Source organism: Ambystoma mexicanum, chromosome 7q, assembly GCF_040938575.1.
Source record: "Ambystoma mexicanum isolate Mex_15411 chromosome 7q, UKY_AmexF1_1, whole genome shotgun sequence".
Taxonomy (NCBI): domain Eukaryota; kingdom Metazoa; phylum Chordata; class Amphibia; order Caudata; family Ambystomatidae; genus Ambystoma; species Ambystoma mexicanum.
This window is the reverse complement of record NC_090941.1, coordinates 711075546-711093546: the sequence shown is the minus strand read 5'-3', so window position 1 is coordinate 711093546 and position 18001 is coordinate 711075546. Positions and strand designations below refer to the sequence as shown.

The window sequence follows — 18001 nt, the reverse complement described above, 5'->3', positions numbered from 1 at the left end:
GGAAATTGAATGAGATGCTGCCAGCGGTGCTTTAGGATATGATATGATAGTTTATTTATATAGCGTCTATACACAATGTGTTTCAAAGCGCTTCAAGGCAAGGGAGGGAACACAGGAAAATACAATGACATTCTTACAGGCCATTAACATTTATAGTAAGGATGTGAAATTAACTATCGCACTCGGCCTGACGACATTTCAGATAGTGCAAGAGCTAAGAGATAGATAAGGAATGGAGGGGGAGAGTGGGAAGGAAATGTAAACAGACAGGCGACTACCGTACTAGGCCTGACGACATTTCTGGTAGAGCCGGAGGAAAAAAAAGGTGATGGAGAGGGGTGCAGAAAAGGAGGGGAGGCACAAAACAAGCGACTATCGTACTAGGCCTGACGACATTTCAAATAGTGCTGGAAGGGGGGGGGGCATATAAGGGGAGGGAGAGGAGACAGACGAGGTTGCTATCCTGCTAGGTCCAGGGACAGTTCTGATATAGTAAGTGCATAGAAGAAAGTAAGGGGAGGAGGGGGGGAGATAGGAAAAGGTAGAAAGGGAAAGGAGGAGAGAACAGAGAGTAAGCAGTCAAAAAGAGTGGAGAAGCAAGAGGGGAGAGTCAGTAGTAACACATAATGTTGCAAGCCAGGACACAAGATGAAGATGGGAAGAACATGATTCAGGGGCACCATGAGTACAAGATGCAAAGGAAGCCCAGCATGAGAGTTGAGAAAGGGTGACGCACTGTGAATCAAGTCCATAAAAGTCAAATTGAGTATTGGCCACAAGAGGGTGATGGTGAAACCTGAATGTATCAGGACAGACTCCTGCAGAGGTAGGCTGGAGGGGGAGGGGGAGAGGGAGGGGGAGAGTGGGAGCAGGGTAGAAGATTCAGGCAAAACAGGCAACACGTGTGTGAGAAGGCAGGGGGGCACAAGGGAACATCACAGGGGGATCAGAGGGGGAGGGGGTGGCCTGTGGGGATAGAGTAAACACACGTTGGTGCATGCTTACCTGCTGTCTGAGCAGGGGGTCGGACCATGGGTCCTCCTGGTCCGAACAGGTCCAAACAGGAATTGCTTTTTTCTTAGTCAGTCCTTCGCTTCGGACACCCAGGCGAGAGATGCCCTTGATCTAAGTGTTAAGAGCAGGAAGGAAGAGGCATGGCTTACAAGGTGGGCAGTGCTTAGGCCAGGTGACCTAGATCCACTTGCACCTGCTCCCCATCTGCAAAGGAACGGAGGGTGAAGGACTCCTTAAGTAGGGAAAAAGAGCGTCAACCAGGAAGGCACCAGGCTTACACTCCCCTTGGTGGGACCTTCATGTGGAGTGTAAGCCCTTGAATCCTAGTTCGGAAGGGAGAACAGACACGAGACAAAAGCGCTCCCAAGATGGCCGCCAGACCCCTGTAAAGAGGACCGAAGTGCACCAATGATCTCCCAGTCATGGCATTACAGAACACCCTCCCCTGGACATCGGACGAGGGTGGCGGACACCCCGGCTGTGACCGGAGAGGACACTAAGTGCTCGGGGAGTCGGCAGTAGCCCTGGGCATAAGCCCACGGACTGGCGCAAGACACGATCAGCTGACGCTGCTCCCCGCTCCTGGACACAGGGGTTGCAGGACGAGGGAGCCCCGAGTATAGCGGAGCACGGAGTGGGAGACTGAAAGGTGCTATGCGTCCAGGCGACGGTAAAAAGACCCAAACGGAAAGTGACTTTGGCCGCGAAATCCGTGAGGCCCCTGGAGACTACTGGGGGCTACGGAGGCTGATAAAAGACATCTGGAGGATCGGAGGAACGGTCTGCAACGCAGCTCGTGGACGGTGACGAGGAAGCGGACTGACCGGAAGGTGAGCGGGGGGTGCACTCCACTGGACCTTGGGATCCGCTCCCATAGTGACAACGACCCTGCTCCCCAGGGATAAGGAAACAGAGCTGCAGGGTAATTCATAGCTGCAGTATACGGGCGAGTCTTGGGGACACTTGAAGGCCGCATTGCCCCATAGCCAACTGGACCATGCGCTTGATAGCACCGCAATAGATGAGCCCTTCAGCAACGCAACATGACACCCCAGACCCTGGAACCCGGGTTGGGGGAAAACCTAATAAGTCCACTGGCAGCATAACCGGGACAAGAAGGGGAGGTAAAAGAGGGAGCCCGGATACCTACCTGCAACTCCACGCTTTAATACAGCAACAGGCCTGGCCTGATAGGCTGGGTCAAGACAAGGAGGGGGAAGGAAGCCCGGGGGGTGAGACCCGATCGGAAGAGTCCACCAGAGAGCAACACCCTGCAGTGTCAATGTAAGGACTCAGTGGTCAAGCAGCCAAGGACATATTCAGGGAACGACACCTGCTGTCATCCATACTAACCTGAAGCTATAATGGGAAACCCTGCACGTACACAGGAGGGACGCGGCAGGGGAAGCACCGCGCACGCAAGGATTGGGATCCCCGAGTGGTAACTACAACACGGAAGTCCCAGTGCTCAAAATGGTCAAAGGTCAGCAACGGATGGAAAAATACACGGATTAGAGAGATAAGGCACACAAATAGGAGGGAATGAACCACCCTATGGAGGAAGGAGCAACAGGAGGAGGAGACAGCGGAGCAACCCTGGACTCTCTAATGGAGGCAATTCAGGCCACCAGATCCACCCTACAGGAGAGCATGAAGGAAGTGGGGGTGGATGTCTCCCTGCTGAGAGCTGACCTCCGTAAAATGGGCAAGAGAGTAATGGAAGTGGAACAAAGGAGTCAGCATGGCGGAGGACGACATCCAACTTCTTAAAAACCAAATCGCAGGGCTGCTGAGGGCGACTAGGATTCTGGAAACAAGAGCGGAGGACGCAGAAGGCTGTTCCCAAAGCTGTAACATTTGCCTGATCGGAGTGCCGGAGAGGCAGGAAGGCCCCAGTGCGGAGCTCTTTGTGGAGAACCTGATCTTAAGAGTAATGGGAATCAAAGCCCTGTCCAAATTCTTCACCGTGGAATTCTTCACCCCCACCCCCAGGTGCCCCGTCGAGAGTGATGGTGGCCAAAATAATGAACTTCCGAGACCGGGATGCTATCCCGCAAGAGGCCCGTAGAGTAGGCTTCTTTGAAATTGGGAATATGAAATTGTGCATATTCCCAGACTTTACGTTGGAAGTACACCGCCAGAGGAGGACGTATGATGCAGTGAGACGTCGACTACGGGAACTTAACTTAAAATACATGATGTTCTTTCCGGCCAAGTTGAAGGTCCTGTCAGGAGGAAAGGCATGGTTCTTCACGTCCCCCAAAGAAGTCTCAGACTGGCTGGACACTTCACTGCATGGTGGGAATCCCCAAGCTGGAGAGGGTGCGACTGCGTCGCAGTCTGGCACGGGGGACTGACTGGTGAGGATGAACGCATTGAGCATGAGAAGGGTCATTAAAAAGATTAGCCATCATGGAATACTGGAGAGAGAGGTATGAGGGGGAAGTTGCACCGAAGAGGTGGTAACAGGGGTACTGCGGAACCCCCCATATTCACACGACGCCATTGATTGCTACCCACGAGTTGCGGAGAAAAGGTGGGATGAGCAATTCAAGGGGTCTACAACTCGGGAGAGGTGGGTTGGAACCCTGAAGGGAGTCACCCCCACACCACAGTTGGGATTTGGAGGGCAAGGGAGGGTGAGAGGTGGAGAGGGGGTTATTTGGGACTGCCGATACCAAGTTGTGGTTGGGTATCACTTGGGGTAACACTGTTGGTCTGAGACGGGGGAAAAGGTGGTGGTGGCAGCAGCCAAGTTCGGGTGGGCTCGACGTCGGAAAAGAGTTGGTGTAGGGGGAAGGAAGTTACGAATTGGAATGATAAGGCCTTGAAACAGAGGGCTGGGACATAGCTACAGGATAACGGGATGGGGGAACGGGGAGGACTGAAAATAGGCACCTGGAACGTTCGGGGGCTGGGGTCTAGACAAAAAAACGGAGGATGGGGTAATTTCTGAAACAGCACAGGATGCAAGTGGCGCTGTTACAGGAGACGCATATGGCCAAAGGGGACTTGGTGACCCTGGGAAAATCTTGGAGGGGACAGCTGTCCGGAACGTCCTTCCCGACCCAAGCGAGAGGTGTGTTAATCTGGGTGGCAAAAGGGGTGCCATTACGGGTTGAGGGGGTCGTGAAGGATGAGGTGGGGCGCACAGTGATGGTGGTGTGTAGATGGGAAGGGAACCCAATATGCTTAGTGAATTCCTATTTTTTTTTTATTTCATTTAGTCTATAACAAACTTTTTAAAAACAAAAGAACAATATATTTTCCACTTACAATTACACCTTCAGTGAATTCCTATGCACCGAGCATTGATGATAAAGAGTATTTCCTCTCGTTTCTACATATGGTTGGGGCTTACAGAGGCGGAATGATTCTGTGGGAAGGGACTTTAATTGCCAACTAGATGCCCATCTAGACGGGACAGGAGGGGAGAGGACCTAGCAAAAAATGCATGGTGGCGTTCCTCCACAGGGTGATGGAAGATCTGAACCTGGTGGAGAAACATGGCGAAGAGAAAGGGTTCTTCTCATACGTCTCGGGGTACATGGGTCCTACTTCCGTCTGGACTACCTCCTGTTGGGGAGGGAACACTATCAGCAATTTGAGAACCCAGAATACCTAGGGCACACAATCTCAGACCACTCACCCCTAGTGGTCAGATTGGTAGAGTTATGTACGAGGCCCCCTCCCCCCCGACGGTTGTGGCGCATGCAGGCTGGTCCATTACAAGACAGGCGTTTAATGCCGAGTTGCGCAAGGGGATCGAAACTTATTTGGAACTGAACGAGGGGTTGGTGGAATCAATGGGAATACTCTGGGAGGCCTTTAAGGCAAACATAAGGGGGTTGTGCCTCTCTACTATGGTGGGGATGAGGAAAAGGCTGCAGGACATGCTGCGCTGTACGGAAGGGCAGGTGGCGGAACTAGAGAGGGAGGCAGGGGAGGGCACCCAAGTGGGTGATAGGCTGGCACTATGCCTAGAGCGATATCATAAGACACTGGCGGACTTGACACACTTCGATAGCAGTAAACGGGACATCCGACTACATGGGGAAGAGGATATGGCGGGGAAATTACTGGGCTGGCTAATAAATAGGGAAGGCCCAAGAAGGGGGATACCCCAGATTAAAACTAAACTGGGGGAAACGGTGGAAACCCAGGAATGGATTAACGGGGAGTTTAGGGAATTCTATGAGGTCTTGTATACGAGCGAAAAGGTATATGTGGACATAGATGTGGAATATTTAATGGACATGATCCGGTTGCCAAAATTAGGGGGGGACATGGTGGAGGAACTGGAGGTCCCAATAGGGGAGGGTGATATTAAATAACCAACATGCACCATGAGGAAGAGCACATCCCCGGGCAGTGACGGATTCCCCATTGAATTTTACTCTAACTTTGTAGACCTATTGCCCCCACAGCTTAAAAAGGTATATGATGAGGCATTTGAGAAAGGAATTCTGGAATCCATGAGGGAGGCGATAACAAAGCTAATTGTGAAGGAATTATACTGCATGTGATATCGCCCTATATCGTTATTGAACGTTGATGGGAACATTCTGGGCAAGATACTGGCAACCAGACTAGCGAGAGTAGCGCCACAGCTGGTCCATTTTGACCAATGTGGGTTTATCGGGGGCAGAAACACAACTGCCAACATTGCCCGCCTTCACCACGTCATGGACCATGTCAAATCACACAAACAGCCACTAGCAGGGGCCTCCTTTGATGCCATGAAAGCGCTTGATTCGCTGGAGTGGAAGTGGTTATTCCGGGTATTGAAGACATTTGGGTTTGGGGAAAACATGTGCAGATGGCTGGCCCTGCGATACAACAGATAGGTGGTAATGGTGAGAACGAATGATTGGGTATCCGAGAAGTGGGAGCTGGGCAGAGGGACTTGCCAGGGCTGCGCGGCCTCCCCAATACTTTTCGCCCTAGCCCTGGAACCGTTAGCAGAGTTTTTTCCGACAGGAGATGGAGGAGGCCGGGATAGGAGTCAAAGGAGTTCAGCATGTGGTCTCGCTATACGTAGAGGATCTCCTAATATATGTTTCGAACCCCCGGGAAAACATACCAGTACTACTGGAGATCCTCAAGAACTTTCGCCACATGTCCGGCTTCCGCATTAACGAGGGAACATCGGTTCTGTTCCCCCTGGGAGGGCTTTGGGTTGGTACCATACAAGACCTACCAGCGGTAAGGACCAAATGGGAGGTGGAATTGTTTAAATATTTAGGAATGCAAATATACCACGACATGGAAGATACTTTTACATATAATACTGGCAGGGCGCTCTCGAGGATTGGGTATTTAATACAATTTCGGAAGGATCTCCCACTATCTCGGATTGGTAGAGTGGCGCTATGTAAAATGGTGATTCTATCCAGATTGCTTTACTTCTTTACTAACATACCGTATGTAGTGAAAAAGATGTTTTTTTAAATCCTGGATGGTAAAGTGGGGGACCTCTTACGGAACACGGGGAGAAGGAGGGTGTCCCTCGCAACACTGCACAGATCTAGTACAGAGGGTGGGCTAACCCTGCCTGATTATGAGAAATACTTCATATCAGCATAGCTATAGTCGTTGCTGGATTGGGGACACCCGGGGGCGGGGGGCTGAGGTGACTACTATGGGAACACCACCACACAGGAAGGGTCTCGAGCTGCTGTGGAACCCAATAGTGGGGAAGGGGCTTTGGTAGTATTTAAGGCGGTTAGAGAGACTTGGAAGAAGTATGTGCGGAAGGACGAGCTAGGAGGGCTCTACGATGGGAACCTCCCCTGGGGGCTAGACCGGGAACTACGGCAGGCAATAGGGATGGCGGGGGTACAGCGCCTACAAGGAAAAGGCTGTGAGAAGGTAGGCGATCTGTTTGAAAGGGGCAAACTACTGACCTTCGCTGAATGGTCCGTGAAGTTTGACCTCCCAAGGGCTTATTCCTGGCGTATGGGGCCATTGTTCATAGAGTAGCGGAACTATGGGAGGGAATCCCGGATGAACCGGAAACGAGCCCACTGCTAAGGGTACTGTTGGATGAAACGGGGGGCTCCGCTAGGATTTCACATATCTATAAAGCTATATGGGATGGGGAACCCACAATAGCATTGAAGGTGAAGGAGAAATGGGAGACTGATATGGCATACCTCATCCCGGATAAGGAACGGGAGGCTGTATGGGAATCAGTTCGGAAAGTCTCACAAAACCCTTGTTTTCAATTAATCCAGTTTAATATTATGCACAGGACTTACATAACACCAATTAAATTGAGGGCAATGAACAACAACCTATCAGACGAATGCCCCAGATGTGGCAGGGGACTTGCGGGATTCTGGCACATGATCTGGGACTGTGGGGTTATCACTCTTTACTGGGATAAGGTTGTGGAGGAGGTGAATAAGCTGTTGGGGGTCAAACCTGGAGCGCACCCCGAAAATATGCATCTGGGGGATCCTCCCGTGGGGAAAGAAGCGCAAAACACAAAACAAAATGATAAGGCTTCTGCTCCTGCTAGCTAAACGACAAGTTGCTATCACGTGGAAATATCCACAGGGCCCGACACTTGCCGGATGGCTAGCAGACACCCCCAGATAGGGGATTGTTGAAATGACGATACTACAGGGGAATGGGCACTGACACAGAGGGGTCTGAGGATACAGTACAATGGGCCCAACTATTAAATGATCTGTCAAAATCCTATGACTTGAAAACAATAATGAGACACCGATCATTGGGGGACCGGGGTGAGAAGCACAGGGGAAGGGAAGGGGAGATATGTCTCGGCGAGGGTGCGTACTTAAAGAACTGGGGGAACTGGGAATTTCGAATCCCACATGCGGGTGAGGTGATGGAAGAGGCCAGACCGTACTGCATCAGGACCATGGACAAGGGGGTGGGGGGCGGGGGGAATGTTAAATATTGAATGCTGTTGTCGATTATTATGAAAATGCAAATAAAAAGTGTTTAAAAAAAAAAAAGATGATCAATGTGTCAGATAGCTGCTAAGAAAGTTTGGTTTCATGGCATAGCCAAAGAGAGGAGGCTTGTTGCTGTGAGACTAGAGTGGGGAGCATAGATATGTTTATATAGTAAATGGTTTGTTTGCGCCAGTGGGTTTTTAATAGATTGGTTGTGTCCCTGATGGTCGTTGGGACTGAGTTACAGTCACACACCTCGGTTACTCTGAATGATCGAAACCTGGACGAATCAGTTTGTATGTGGGGGACAAACCACATACTGTCATCTTGGTGGTGTGATTATAATCCATGAAATATGTTTGTCCATTAGGCTGATACGTAGGTAGGTTTGACAATATTTGGTATTTATGGTACAGAAGTATTTGAAAGTTGGTCAGTAATTGGTATGAGCAGTAATTCTTTTTAATCCCTGTTTTTTTTAATGGTTAATGCATGAATGATGGATGTATTCTTTGCATTTAAGCCAATAGTATCCAGGATAATATGAGGTATTTTAATGGTGTTGTGGTACAGGTAATCACCTGCCTAGCTTTTGGGTGGTGGTAGGGCATGGGATTGTAGAATGGTAGTTAGTATGGGGGAGGTGATAGATTTGATGTAGTAGTTTTGGGCTATTTAGAGTCCTCACTAGGGTTGAGCAGGACTAGACATCCATGTTACCTTGATTGGTGCCCTGTACAATCAGACTTTGTATTGTTTCCATGTTTCAATTGGAAAACATCCACATCCTGCGGTTGGTGAATTGTTCAGCTTTCTCGGCTCGCTGAACCTTATTTGAAGGTAGGGTTGTAGGAGATAAGAATGTGAGTAATAAAGAGATGTTGTTGTGTGGTGAATAGTGGAAGAGGTAGCCAAACATATACTGTTTTTGATGGATTCTTTCCTCCTGCACAGTCTTCATGCAAGGAACAAAATTAAGATTTGATAAGCAGGACCTAACTGCAGATCCTGGGTATCTAGCATTAACCAGTAACCAGGAGCTACCACTGGAATACTAGAAGCTCGTACATAGCGTTCAGCAAATCAAAATTCCACATAACATGAAATCCTATTCACGTTGTCAATTATTTATGACACCTTATGCTTTAAATGTCATATCAATGTGTCCTAATGTTTATTTATTGATTGCCCCAAATGCGCAGAGTTAGCTCCACATAGGTGTGTTTGTTCAGCATCCAATGGTCCGTGGAGCCAAAAGTAGTTCCTAGTAGCAGTTGCTGTCAGACTAACAGGTTCCTTTAGGCTATGAGCAGGAGCTAAATAGCTCCCAGCTCCCCTCAGTTTCGCACCCTGCTTATGTTTCATATTCTAGCTGAAGGCGGCAGCTGGTTTACAAAAAGTTTTCCCACACGCTAGACATGATGCCATGGCCAGTATATATGGAGCCGCCACGCCTCATGACCTCAGTTCCTTTAAACCCCACTCAGTGCGCTTTGGGAATACCCTTTAGCTTTTACTAGTTGTTTTCTGCATCATGCCTAACCTTGTGAAGACCTCTGGCTTTAAGCACTGCTTGAATCGTGGGAAACAGATGTCTCTGTCTGCCCCCCACAGAATTTGCCTATGTTGTCCAAGGGAAGACCACAAGATGCAGGATTTTGGGTCATCCAATCAATGCCTCCAAAACCTTAAGGGAGTGTTCCACTAAACTTTTCATCTACTGCAACAATCCTGCACATGGACCCCTCCAGGTCTCCTGGTACGGAGCGCAGGAGGGCACCTGAGAAAGAACAGATGAAGGATGACATTAAGAGGTCCTGCTCTCCGGATGATTCATCCAAGCATCACTCTTTGTTGTCCTTATAAAAAGTAGAATCACACCACTCCAGAGACACTTTGGAGGATTCTACGCCTCAGCTACCATTCCCCACTCAATCCTCTATCCCGATGGAGTGGAACAAATTTTGGCAGACAATGCTTGACATTTTCTACCAAGGCCCTGGTGCTGATGGCTTCTGTGGCTAACCCAGGATCCACCATACTTGATGCAATCAGCTGAGGCTTCTCTCCTGACCATGACTGCACACCTGCAGTCTCAGTCCTGGCTAAGGTGGACAAGGCTCTCTGGAGGAGTTCCATAGTGAGGGTGAGGACTTGTTAAATTTGGCAGCAGACTTGCAGCAAACCAGTGGGCTGACATTACCCCGTAGCTGGACATCTTTAGGGCGCGACTTTCGGCAGGCATCGAACCCCACTCTTCCTGCACCCTGGCAAAGTTCTCTTTCATCCTTTGGTCTTCAGTGGTGAATGTGGCAGAGGGCTTCCCTGAAGGGGATATGTGAGAGAGGGGTTTCTGGCAATGGTACAGGATGGCAGGGAGAATTCCTTCCAGATCCTGCAGTCAGGTCTCGACACAACTGACTGTCAGACGCTCCATGACCACATGTAGAGTAGTGTGATGAGAATATCATGCTCTGTGGAGGATTTACAGGCAAAGCTACTGGATATGCCCTTCGATGGTCAGAACATGTTTGGGGCCAGGGCCGACGACTTCTTGCATCTGTCCAGTCCTCCAAGGTGACGGCAAGGTGACAGCAAAGTCTTTGAGGTTGGGGTCTTTGGGGTTGGCACTAATGCAACCCTCTGCGCCATCCGCAACTGGTCAGGGCTTTCGACCCTCCGTCTTTGACTCCCCCCGTGGTAGAGGTCAGGTGGCTCCTGGAATAGTAGAGGGCAGATGCTTTCCGAGAGGAAGAGGCAGAGGTACCCCTAGAGGTGAACTGCAGCGGCCACTGTCCCCTCAGCCACCCAAGCCACCCAAAGTGCAAGACTTGTGAGGAATTCTGTCACAAGTCCCCTGTGGGAGGGAGAATGTCCCTGCATGGCACGGAATGGTCTTGAACTATGAAGGATGCTTAGGCGTTGCAGATCATTCAGCAGGGTTATTATCTCCCTTTCATTCAGCGTCCTCCAGACCACTTCCCTTACCCCACCACCGTGCCTCCAGACCCATCCTCTTTTATTTACTTATAATGCGCTTCAGGCTTCAAAGCGCCGTAACAAAAATGAAGAAACATGACTGACAACACACAATACCAGAAGCACTAATCCAGAAACCAGAAAATCAAGATGAATAAGGACACGAAAAACTAACTGAACCTTCATGCTTGGCTACTGAGAGGCTGAGATACAAGGAGAGGGACTTGCCAGACAATGTTCAGGATGTTCTTGTTTCTCAACCCAGAGGCCCACCAATAAGTCAATGTATGCTTATAGATGGCATCAATTCTCTGCTGGCGCTAAGAAAGGGGTTTGGACCCTATTTAATGTCCTCTATCTTCTGTCCTGGATTTTCTACGTTGTTTGGCCCGATCAGGTCTGCAGCTTGGAACTCTGAAGGGGTACCTAGCTGCTATCTCATTTTGTAAATGGTCCCCTGAGCAGGGCTCTTCTTCACAATTCCCACCGTTATACAGTTTTTACAGGGATTGTGCTACCAACTTCCTCCATGCCAGTTTGTGGATCCGACGTGGGATTCAAATTGTGCATTAACGTTTCTTGTGGGGGCTCCTTTTGAGCCCCTGCATTCTTTTTCTATTAGATTGCTTACCCTTAAGGGGAAATTCCTGGTGGCTATCCCTGCCACTTGATTGATCAGTGAGCTTCCAGGCATTGTCTGTAAAAACCTCCTTGTTAAATGTACTCTAATGAAAAGGTGGCATTGAGAGTGAGACCTTCCTTCCTCCTGAAAGTGATCTCAGAATTGTAACTCTCTCAAAAGATCCATCTTCCTTGTTTTTTTCCTCTGCCCCATCCTTCCAAGGCAGAAGAACGATTCCTTCAACTGGACTCAGTGCAGGCCCTCAGTTACTACATTCCTTGGATGACACGTCAGGAAAGATGACCAGATTTATGTGGGTTATAGTGGTGCCCAGGCTGCCTGGGCTGTAACCAAATCAAGGTAGATCACTCTCTACATCTCAGGATGCTATGATCTGGCTGGGAAGGATGTATCTGAAGGTTACAGAGTTCATTCTACCAGAGGAATGGCTCCCACCTATGCCCTGCAGAGAACGGTCCTGTTACTGACATTTACCAGGCGGGTACGTGTAAATCACTGCACATGTATGCAAATAAAAACTTCCTGGATTTTCAGTCAGGGCGTGATGCCCGTATTGGTATGGCAGTCCTCCAGAGCTTTCCGTTATAGGTGGTGTCTTTGCTCCAGATCCACATACTGCTGCGGGAGTCTATTATAGATGAGGAATCTGTGGGGGAAAGGAATCCATTAGAACAACAAATTACTTACTTACCTTTTGGTAATGTTCTTTCTGGTGATGCTCTTCCCACGGATTCCTCATCGCCCACCCCACCCGCCCCACTTGCCGTATTGCTTGTACACCTTGGGTTTAACGATCCTTCAGTGTGAAAGTGGTGGGAGAGAAGGGTGGAACTGAGGTCACAGTGCGTAACGCCTCAATGTGTACTGGGAAACCCTTCTCAAGGATTTGAGGGGTGCCTTGAGGCATAGAGCAGTGCCGACTCTGAGACGCTCTGCGCCCTCTCGTGGGAGAATGGTTTCCGAGGATCATCTGCGCTGCAGATAGAATATCCGAGATGAGGAATCCATGAGGGGAACATGCACCCGAAAGAACATTACCAAGAGGAAAGTAATTTGTTCTTCACTTTGTTCTTGGTTAACTGCCCTTAGAAGCCATTGATTTTATTTTTTTAAATAACTTTTTATTGATATTTTGACATGCAAACAAAATATACTTTGCAAGCAGTTCAGGGGAACATTTGCAGTACTAGTATCCATCCTCCCCTTATACCCAGCACCCCACATTTTCCCAAACCACTGTATACATCCCCTATTATTATACACTAGCTTGCCCCTTTTCATAGTAGTCCATCACTATGTGCCATTTCTCCAAAATAGGCAATTCCTGACTCATCCATTTTTCTGCTATCCCCCTCTTTACCAGAACAAATGCAATGTTCAGAAACATTGTTTGATATCTTGAGAGTTGTAGGTTCGACCACATTCCTAACAATGCTCCCCTGGGTTCTAGGTAGATTGCACCCTCTAGAACTAACTGTAAATCCCTTTTCACTGTATACTAGAATCTCTGTATCTTAGTGCACCCCAAGACCATATGAAAAAAGGTTTCTTTGTCCCTAACACATTTTTGGCCAGCTGTCCCGTCCACCTTTCCCATTTTCCATATCCATTTCTTTGAGTAGTATATCTTGTGTAAATCTTTGAACTGTATAAGCTACAATTTTGCCGAAGTGACCACTTCCCAATGGTATTGTATTGCCTCCCTCCAGTCCTCCATGTCAATCTCGCCCAAATCACCTTCCCATCTGTGTCTTAGTTCCTCCTACTGCCTAGTGTAATGTTAGGATACTGCCTCATATATAGTTGAGATTTGCTTCATAGTTGTCTCCTCTTCTAAAACATTTCTCTCCAGCAGGGAGGCTTGGAAAGAAATCCCCTGTGATGTGTGGGCTAGCCACATGTCGAAGCTACAGGGATTTATAGAGGTCGCTATTACTGAGACCACTTTCTTCTTTAAGCTCCTGAAACGATTTCAGAACCGGGCCTCTGAGTACATCTCCCATCACTGTCATCCCTTTGGCCTTCCATTCCCCAGCCCATGTTAGGTGTTGTATCTCTTATATTAAACTGTTCTCCCAAATCAGCGAGGCCAATGTCAACTGCTTCGCCCACTCAAGGTGTTTCTGTGCTTGCATCCAGGATCTGCTCACTGCCTTACTTATGGGTAAGAGTCCTGTTTGTTCCGGTTTCTGGTATAACCGAATTCCCCCTTTGCGGCTCCCACTAAGGTGCAGGTCCCTATCCACTATGCTGTCCCTCCCCTTCCGGTACTTTAACCCATTCGCTATCATAAGTTGCGATGCCCAGTAATACCATTTCAAATTTGGTAATGCTATACCGCCTTCCCAATGTGATTTGTACATATTTTCTAGATGTCTTATTTTGCCATAGAAATGTGTGTAGAAGTCGGTTAATCAAGCCGAAGACACTGTCTGCCACCAGACCCGGTGCATGTTGGACAATATAAACAATTCGTGGGGTCGACACCATTTTATACATTGCCGCCCTTCCCAGTAGGGACACGGGTAGCATCCTCCAGTGTTTAATATCCGATTCAAAGCACTTATTCGCTGGGACAAATTGAATTCCTCGAAAAGAGAGTCCTTTTCTGGATACATTTCCCCAAGTAGCTGAATCCCACCTCCGTTGTTAACATCGGGTAGGACGCACTACTTCAGTTCTACTCCCAGTAAATTGGATAGTGGAAAGATTTTTACAGTTAATTTTGAGGCCGGCATACTTGCCAAACTCTCCTAATATGTCCATTGCCCTTGGAATTGACACCTCTGGATTTGTAAGATACAACAGGATTTAATTGTGACATTGTGACATTGAAACGGTCAATCGTGCCACAAAAAAGCCAAAGACAGCACGACTGCTTTGTGGGACACAGTGAAGCAACTGGCCCCAGACAGCTTCCAGGCAGCCTGCAACTCCCACTAAGTCCAAGTTATGCACGCACATACATAGGGGGAACAGAGTTGCACACACAGACCAGTCTCTCATGCCATTGTATTTCCTTGTAGAAAACTCCCACATCTTAACCGTTGGGCCAAAGAGAGGAAGGATGTACGTTACCAAAGAAAAGTATCAGGATTGCCGCTCAGGGCATGAAATAAGGAATGGGTTACCACCCTTACACCCCGCCTCAGCTGCACACCCTGAGGACCCATACTGGTAGCCCTTTGGTTCTATGTGAAATTACCTCATTCTAAAGGTCTCACGTACCAAAGACTGATTTTCAATGACCGCGTTGCTTTTGCACTTAAAGGTCGAATTTTGCTCATCCTTCATTCAGTGGCATAAACTGAACGTTAATGAAACAGCATTCCTAACATTTCCATTTAGTTTCTTATTTATTTGCTATTTTGTTGGCTGAGCTTCAGTTTAAAAAAAACAACTAAATGCAATAAATGCTCATAGTATTTCCTGCTCCTTTGACTGGTGCTGAGTAATCCCTTTTCCATTGGCAGGCCATGCTCATGCAGGGTTCAGCCCCACTGTGTGCCTGGCTGGCCCTTTGTTTTCAGTTGACAGGCCCTGCGCGCACTCGTGTGAAATGCAGCAGAGCCCAGGGTATGCCTGGCCGGCCCTTCCTACCTTTGTTTGACAGATTGCATCTGTCAAATCCAAGATGGCGGGCGCATCGGGACAAACCCAAGGTTAGTGACTGGGGGGTGGGACCTAGTCTTGGGGTGCATTAGCAGTCGGGGAGGGCGGGTTCACCCCCCAAGCCCCTCTTCGTCTGCCACCACCTCCTTTCCCATCCAAGCATTCCCCAAAACATAGTGATTTAGAAAGACCGCTCTAGTCACAGAGCTGTGTTTATAAATGGGTCTTTTTTTACGGCTTTTGGAAAACTACTTTTTGACCTAATACCAGCCCTTCTCTTGTTAAAAATCATAGGGGATTACTGATAAACGCTCAGAATGTTCTTGAGATTATGAATCATGAAGGCGAGCGTCCCCTGATAGCACGATCCTCCCCACAATGAGAGACAATAATGGACTCTCCCAAGATGGGAATAAGGCTAAGACAAAGTGCGGGTGAGCTTAATGGGAGTTTATGTAAGTCAACAATAGGGCATGCAAAGGACTCTGCAAACTCTGAGAGCGCTCTGTCTGACACTAGCAAAGACAGGCGTATATATTTACAAAATGCGTCATAAGAACCTACACACTATAGGGGGCGCATGTTCGTGGGGATTGGGTGGCGACGACTAACTATAGGTGCAGCTGTGATGTGGTGTGCCGTGGTTGGTGAACGTCACTGGTTGCCAACGTGGGCCGGGCAGGTCAGTTGGGCTCATCCGGGCGGTGCTGTTGTGCCAGGCGTGGCCAGTGTCATTGATGAACGTCTTCCTTGGCTTTCTGCCCTAAGGGCCACGCACACCCCATTCATTCACTACCTCAATATTATCTTTCTCTGTAAATCCTAGAATAGGTTATTCTACAGGTTAATGCAACACAGGAGGAATGCACCTAGAGCGGGGTCCTTTGGTGATACATCAATACATGGTTACCATCATCCTGTTGGCCGGGTATCATAGGTCACGAGGTTGGGTCTCAGGGCAAGGGGTGAGCTGTCCAAGTTTTCGTGTCTCGTTAGAAGTCATTATGAATGGATTCCTACAGTGTTGCTATAATATTGGGTGTCCTAATTTTACAGGGGCCATTAACCTGGGGTGAGCTGGTGGGGCGTGGAGCCTAAGTAAGGGCACCTTTTGGCCTGCGTTTATGGCCGGGGTTTACTGCTGGGTTGTAAATAATTCAGGTGGCTGGTGGTGGCCATGGGAGCTGCGGAGGAACGTGAAGCGGCTCCAGCCGAATTGGGGGAGGTGAGGCAGAGCAGCCCGGGCCTCTGCCTTTCATCTGGCAGGCTTCACTGGGGAGGGAGGGGAAGTGGCCTTGGATATGCCCACAATGGTATTTTCCTTGTGTGTTTGCAGGTTATACAAAAAGACATAATAATTCATATACTGTACAATACTCATTGACCTTTTTCTTCAAAGCTTACATGTCTACATTGTTAGTGCCTTTACATGGCCATTTCAAATGTGTTACCTTTACCAATGTTGCTATTGTTAACTATATGTTAAGTATTTAACAACCACAACATTTTGTTACACTCTATGCATGCACGATAAGCGAGGTAGTATTAAGGTTGGTGGAGCACGCAGGAACAACTGGCCAATGAGACTGATGGCAGTGACACATGGTGAGCTTGAACATTCAAATACATTCTATGCGTTTTCTTACACAATTTACATGAGCTCCCAATGCGGTTGCACTTGTTTTCCGTTGCACTCTAGCAGCATTAGTTCAGTTATGGCATAGGGCCTTGGAGTACATTTTTCTCGGAGAAACATATAACATAAAACCCGGGACACTTCTACCATTTGCGCATAGCTAAGGGGATATGGGCATTTCAACCAGAATGCCACATGAACACACATTCTGCCATCTTCATGGAGTTTACATATTTTATCAAAAGGTCGTGGAGAAAAGGGTTTTATCACAGGCAGTTTGCATATTGGTATTTAGGGTCTCTACTTTTGTCGGGGGACCATTTTACAGTTCATTTCCACCCCGGTCCTGCTGGCCGGGGACATACTGTGGACAGTGATACACTGCGGAAGGTGAATGTTACAGTGTTTGTTTCTAGCACTAGCTCATGTCCGTCTGTTCGTGGGAACGGGCTCTCAGCGGATCTGCCAGGGAGCTGCGGCCGCAGGGACAAGTGAGAACTCTCCAAGGGTGGGGGTCGTGCTGCGGCGCACAGGGGCTCATGTCATTCTGGTTTCACAAAATGGTTTCCAGGGCCTAGCTTAATACAGCACGTTTGGTCAATGTTTCAGCCAGCGGTCCACCCGCCACCTGGGCCCTGGTGGCAGGGGGGACCCCCGACGAGCCATGGACTCCACAAGGGGGAGCTGCAGGGGAAGGGGGTCTCTTGGACCTATCCTCCCATACATTTCCCCCCTTTCGTTACTTAAGTAACGAATACTGTAACTGCCTCAACCTCTTGCGTTCCTCTTCCTCAGCTACAGCCTCGTCCCATGCGGGGGTGCCTTTTATGGGCATCCATGCCCTACACACCCCTCGCAGGCTTTTCCCCCTTCTAGCATACTCATCTGGTGTACAGGTCATATATATACAATCCCTGTCCCCTTCCAGATCCACCCACACCTCCTTATACCACTCAAGTTCATGGGGCTCTTTAATTGTAGTGTGCCATAGTCTGACTACTACATCCCCACTGTGGTATATGGGCACCATCTGGAATTTTGGTGTGTTTTCTTCTCCTGTTTGCACCTCCACCTCCTGAATATTTTGTATTGCACCGCGAGTGTTGCCCATTGTCACCATCATCATCGCACCATTGGGTACTGCGTTTGCACAACATCGAAGACCCACCTGGCACATACAAAAAATAAAAA

At 48.7% G+C, this 18001-nt stretch overlaps 1 protein-coding gene across 4 annotated transcripts in view; it reads left to right on the top strand.

The window, feature by feature from the left end:
- The window catches only part of IFT88 (intraflagellar transport 88), a 2010164-nt gene that overhangs the window by 1532891 nt on the left and 459272 nt on the right, over nt 1-18001 (top strand). The gene's annotated exons all lie outside the window — the stretch shown is intronic.